The sequence below is a fragment of the Elephantulus edwardii genome, unplaced genomic scaffold, assembly GCF_000299155.1.
Source record: "Elephantulus edwardii isolate Elephantulus edwardi_28Jun2011 unplaced genomic scaffold, EleEdw1.0 scaffold00185, whole genome shotgun sequence".
In the NCBI taxonomy this organism is placed as follows: domain Eukaryota; kingdom Metazoa; phylum Chordata; class Mammalia; order Macroscelidea; family Macroscelididae; genus Elephantulus; species Elephantulus edwardii.
The window spans coordinates 5,872,748-5,879,412 of record NW_006399935.1 but is presented as its reverse complement, the minus strand read 5'-3'; positions in this window follow the sequence as shown (position 1 = coordinate 5,879,412).

Below are 6,665 nucleotides of genomic sequence, written 5' to 3'. Positions count from 1 at the left end.
GACAGGGGAGTTGCTGTGACCTGGAAGGGGCTCAACAACAGGGTTGCTGTTTATTGTTGTCATTTGTTTATTGCAAAGCGCCCTAGAGCCAGTGACCCAGAGAGAAGCTGTGAACAACAGCTCTAAGGCCACCTGCCCCACGCCATCCTCACCACCTCTGCTTGCTCAGGCCACGGTTACAGTCTCTGCGTCAAAGCATCTTGTCGAGGGTCTTCCTCCCTTCCTCCGTCCTCTTCCTTTCCCAGCTTGATGTCCTCCTCCACGGCTGGCCCCTGACGTTTGCCCAGCCTCTCCTCTAAGGAGCACCCTGGTAGCACTTTCTTTCTATAAGATAGCTTTGTTGTTCTTTTGGAAGTCCATTCAGGACTCTCCTCTGTCACCACAACTCAAAGACATTAATTCTTCAGTCCTTACCCTTCATCCAACTTTCAGGTGCATAGGAAGCAATCGAAAATACTCTGACCTGAAAAAAAAAAAAAGAAAATACTCTGACCTGGATCTGGTGCACCATAGTCTTTAATCTGACAGCCTTGCTCTCTAGCACTTTGGAGAAGTCCTTCACAGCAGATTTGCACAATCCAGCACTTATTTTTATTTCTTTTTAAAAGTTGGTTTTTACATAACAATTCATTACATTGTTTCATTCATAAACATTGTGTCCCATACAATCCCTCCTTTCTACTGTGTTTCATACAATCATTCACACACACTGTATCCCTTACAATGAATTACCATTGATCTATGCCTCTTGTTAGATCATCTTTTCAAGTCCGCGCTGAATCTCTTCCATCCTCTTCCCGTCCCCCAAATCTTTTGATTTCCTGACTGCTGCTGCTCTGGGTACCGAGTATGGATCCAGAAACAAAGAAAACCTTTGACTTCAATAATTTCTTTTATGGGGTCACTATGAGTTGAGTCAACTCAACAGCACACAACAATTTAAATAATCAGGGTAACCTGTTTTGAGCAGTGATTGCTAATAGGTGTCATGAGGTCACCCCTGACTCTTCCTGGGGTCGGTTCTGACTCATCAGCACTCTCTGTGCACAGACTGGAGCCCTGCTCGACCCCGTGCCCCCCACAGCCCTTGCCGCGCTTAAACTCATTGTCTTGGTCATGGGGTTAATCCCTCTCACCGGGGGTGAGGCCTCTCTGACTTTCCAAGCAGGATGTCAATCCTTCCAGGTACTGACCGCTCCTGGATTAGCAACCTCAATTCCATCCACAACCTTAAATTCCCTTTGCCATGTGGCCTAATATATTCACAAGTTTCAAGGATTAGAACGTGCATATCTTTTGGGGACTATTATTCTGCCAAGCCTCGCCTGGTAAATACCGTTGGACTACATTGATTGATTTTTAAATCCAGGATTAAACAAACCTTTTATCTCTGGAATAAACCTTCCGTTGCCTTGGTGTACATTCTCCATATTGCTGAGTCTCATGTCCTAATAATTTGTTAAGGATTTTTGAGTCTCAGTTAATGGGATGTAGCCTGCAGTTTTAGTATCCGGGTGATCCTAGCTTCACAAGAGGAATTCAGAGCTCTTCACGCCCTTGCAATTTTCTGCACCAGATCGTGTGAAATTGGTTTTAATTCTATAAACATTTGGTTGACTTGTTCGGTGAAACCACCTAGGCTGGGAGATGCCTTTGTTGGGAGTTGTTAAAATTAGAAATTTCATTTTCATAAGAGTCACAAGAAGGGAAGAAGCCCTGGTGGTGGAGTGTGCCACGTGTTAAGGTGTTAACTCAAAGTTTGGTGGTTCAAATCCACCATCCCCTTAACAAGAGAAAGATGAGATTGCCTCGAAGTCCACAGGTTTGACTCCTTTTTACCGTGTATTTGCTGGATCGTGTCGTTGTTGTATTTCTGGCTTCTTAGGCAAGTGCCACACCATTTTGCACAGAGGATTTATCATATTATGATCCTACTATCAGAGCAGAATGGGAACTGCAGAACACTTAATTGTGCTCCTCTGAAACCCATACCTAGACCAAGATGCTATTGTGCAAACAGAGCAAGGGAACACTACATGGTTTAAAATTGGGGAAAGTGTGAGTCAGGGTTGTAGCCTTTCTCCATTCCTATCAATCTGTATGTGGAGCAAATTATTTGAGAAGCTGGACTGTACAAAGAAGAATGTGGCGTCAAAATTGGAGGAAGACTCATCAACAACCTGTGTTATGCAGATGACACAACTTTATTTGCTGAAAGTGAAGAGGACCTGAAGTGCTCTCTGCAGAAGGTTAAACACTGCAGCCTTCACTATGGATCAAGAAAACAAAAATCCTTGACAGTGGATGGATTGGCAACATCATGACAGATGGAGAAAAGATTCAGTCAACAACTTCATTCTCCTTGAGTCTACAATCAATATACTTAGTACTGTTGTTGTTGTTGTTAAATGTAGTCGAGCTGTAGGCAACTCATAGCCTCCCTATGAATGAAAGACCTGAAGACTTATATAACTTTTATTGTTTCTCCAAGTTCATAGGGTTTCCGGAGGCAAGCTGTTTTGAAACTGGATGTCACTCCTGCTTCCAAGCTTGTTTTATTTGGGGGGCTCCACCAAACACTGTTCACCATGGGTAACCATTAACTCGTTTGACACGAGTGTCACAGTGTATATCTATAGTGTATAATCTATGTTGTTGTTGTTATGTGTCGTCAAGTCTCTTGCAACTCTATGTACAAGAACCCTAAATCCTGCTCTATCCTGTGCCGACCTCATTGTCTCCAACATACCTACTCCCACTACCCCAGTCACTGAATCGATCCATCTCATCGAGGATCTTCCTCTCCTGCACTGTCACTCTCCATGGATGTCCCTCTCCAAGGACTGGTCCCTCCTTGCAACATGCCCAAAGTATGTCATACAAAGCTTCAGAATCCTTAACTCCAAGGAGCAGCCCAACTTGACCCTCTCCAGGACAAACCTGTTTGTCCTCCTAGCAGTCCGTGATATATTCAATACTCTTTTCCAGCACCACAGCTCAAAGGCATAAATTCTCTTTCTATCATCCCTAGTCACTGTCCAGCTCTCTGATACATAGCATGCAATTGCAAAGACTATAGCCCAGATCAGGTGCACCTTAGTCTCCAGCCTAACATCATTGGTCTTCAGTACTCTGGAGAGGTCCTTGACAGCTGACTTCCCCAATGCAATTCATCTCTTGATTTTCTGGCTGCTGGTACCAAGAGTGTTGACTGTGGAACCAAGTAAACTAAAACTGTTAACTATCTCAATCTCGTCACCATCCATACTGATGCTGCCAATGGGCCCAGAGGTGAGAATCTTTGTTTTCTTGATGTTGAGCTTCAATCTGTATTGAAGGCTGCAGTCCTTGACCTTCTGCAGCAAGTACTTCAGGTCCTCCTTAGTTCCAGCAAGCAGGGTTATGTCATCTGCGTAATACAGATTGTTGATGAATTTCCATACTTAGTACTAGTAGTCAGGAAATCATATTTCACCGGGCAAGTTTGCAGTCAGAGTCCTCCCCAAATTATTGAGGAACAATTATGATGTCAGTCTGAAGACTAAAATGTGTCTGATTCAGGCCAAAACCTTTTCAGTCACTTGCTATGCATGTAAGAGCTGGACAATGACTAAGGATGACAGAAAAAGAATTGATGCCTTTGAGCAGTGGTGTTAGAGAAGAGTACTGAAGATCCCATGGAATTCCAAAAGAATAAACAGATATGTCTTGGAGATGGTGCAGCCAGAGTGCTCCTTGGAGGCAAAGATTATGCAGTTGGCTCACATACATTGGGCATGTTGCTCAGGAAGGCTATTCTTTGGAGAAGGACATCATGCTTGGAAAGGTGAAGGGCTGGTGAAGGATAGTGTAAAAAAGCAATGATTGCATGGTGGACAGCTGCCTCTGACTTTGAGCAACTTCATAAAGGAGAACCATCCCCATCAACAGCATCAACAACACAAAACCAATTCCCACGAGGTCAGACATGTCTCCTGTACCACCTTCTCATTACAACACCAGTCTTACTGCTTTACTGGATCCAAAATCAGATGCAATAGCTCACAGACCAACCAGAACCATTCTGGGGAAATGAGAAGGTTATAATCCAGGTTAGTAACAGGATAAAGTCAGGACAGCTCCAAAATGTGCATGCAGGCATCTCAGCTTTGAGCCTCATGGCTTTAGGCCAATGTTATGAAGCTCACAGTCCTACAAATTACTGCTCTTCCCACCCACTCTACCCTTTATCCCCAGTTGTCCAACAGACTTAGGCAAAGGCTCTTAGCTCTCGGTTGAGGGGGATAGCAGCCCCAAGATCAGCTTCTATCTCACATTGGTCCTCTGCTTCAGCCACGGCTGCTGCTGTTGTAGGTCTACCTGGCAAAGAATCTCTGGGCCGGAAGGACGTGCTACATTCTCCTGCTTTTTTTCTGCTGGTCGGGGAGATCTTTGAATTCTGCTGCTGGATCCGTCCAATTTAATGGGGAGACTAGTCAATCACCTTGTGGATAGGCTAACAGACCCTATTCACATATTCCTACCCATTCACACGACAAAATAAGGTAATGGGTAGGGAAACCATTTTGGGTTTGTTTTGTTTTGGTTTTTATTATTATTAATTTTAATGAAAGTTTACAGAGACTTTGGATTTCCATTTATACATTATTGCACTTTTCTCCCTGCCCAGCCTTCCTCCTCAGTTCGCTCTTTTCTTTGAAAAGTAAACAAAAAATTCTTTCATTGTTATACAATCCCTCTCCCCAAGTCCACTCCACTATGCAGCCTTCATTCTGGACTCCTGTTATGACAATAATACCTAATCATAAGGGAAACTATTTTGAACAATAAATCCTTAACACCACAGACAGGAAGATTTTCAACCAGGTGGATTGATGCAGGGCCTGCAGCAATGGGCTCGTGTGTGTCCGGAAGTGTGAGGATGGCACAGGACAGGACAGGGTTCAGATCTGTAGTTCAGAGGGTCGCTATGAGTCACACTCGATTGGTCAGCACCTAACAAGATAACACATCAGTGCATGAGAGTTCCAGTTGCCTACACCTTCTCAGCACGTGTTGCTTTTTGTTATGTTTTGGTTTCGGTTAGTTTGTGAGGTCTTGTGGCTGTCCTTTGCTCTATCATTACCAGGCTCCTCGGATGTCATAAAATGAGCTTGCACTGAGGTGCTTCTGACTGACCGCAGCCCGACCTGTGTCAAGTGAAGCAGCTCCAGAGTGTTTTCAAAGGCTGATTTTTCCAAAGTAGATCACCAGGCCTCCCTTCCAAGGTGCCTCCAGGTGAATGTGGGACCCCAGATTCTCAGTTATCACCTAAGCAGGCTCGCTCGTTAGTCCTCTGTGCCGGCCCAGGACTCCCACTGGACTCTGTCCCACAGCAGGAACGGGGGCTGCTAATCCACTCAGTCAGTGCCTTCCTCAGCAATCACTCACCACCGTAAACAATGCTGATAAGCACATCTGCCCCTCCGGAAGTCGCCAGTAAAGTCATCACAGTTAGAGTTTATTTTGTTTCTCAAAAGCCTTGGGGAGCCAGGGAGGGTGTAGGACTGAGGAAGGAGGTAGAAACATCTGCATTCTAAAAGGGAGATGGACAGGAATGCCATCACTGAACCCTAAATCTCCACTGTGCCTGGACGGCCAGAATGGGGGTGCTGTTGTCAGAGGCCTTTGACTTTGCCTGTGACTCACAGCAGCCTATAAACATCAATTGATCAAAACGGACCGTCCTGCGCCGTCCCTGGCCTGCCCCGTCCTCACCAGCGCTGTCACTCTCGGCCCATTGTCACTGAGTCACAGCCTCTCTCATTGAAGGTCTTCCTCTCTTTCTCAATCCCTCCACCTTTCCCAACATAATGTCTTTTCCCCAAGGACTGGCTGCTCCTGACAACATGCCCAAAGTATGTGAGATGAAGTTTCACCATCCTTGCCTTTTTTTTATTTCATTTTATTAATTTTAATGAATATTTACAGAGATTTTGGATTTCCATTCATTCATTGTTGCACTTTTCTCCCTGACCAGCCCTCCCCCCTCCGCCCCCAGTTCACTCCTCTCTTTGAAAAGTAAAAGAAAAATTCTTTCATTGGTATACAATCCCCCTGCACCTCCCTCCCCACCGCCCGAGTACACTCCACTATGCAACCTTAATTCTGGACTCTTGTGATAACTATAATACCCTATCATATATTGCTTTTAAATTATTCTCTTCCTCATCTGTTTCAATGCAGTAAACATAATTTATCCAGTTTTTCTCAGTCTTACCCCAAGCCTGATGTCAGTCCCATTCTACAACAGTGGCACCATGCAGTATGGGCCCTTTTGTGACTGAGATATTTCACTCAGCATAATGTCCTCCAAGATCACCCATTTTGAATAATATTGCATGAGTTCCTTGTTTTTCCAATGCAGTGTAGTATTCCATTGTGTGAATATACTACAGCTTCTCTATCCATTCATTTGCTGATGGGCACCTGGGTTGTTTCCAACTCCTTGCTATTGTGAACAAAGCTATGGTAAATGTTGAGTGTGCATATATCTGCTTGAGTGTCGGTTATGGTCTCCTTAGGGTATATTCCCAGTATTGGAATTGTTGGGTCAAATGGTATCTCTATTTACAACTTTTTGAGAAAGTGCCACACCACTTTCCACAGTGGTTGCACCATTTTAC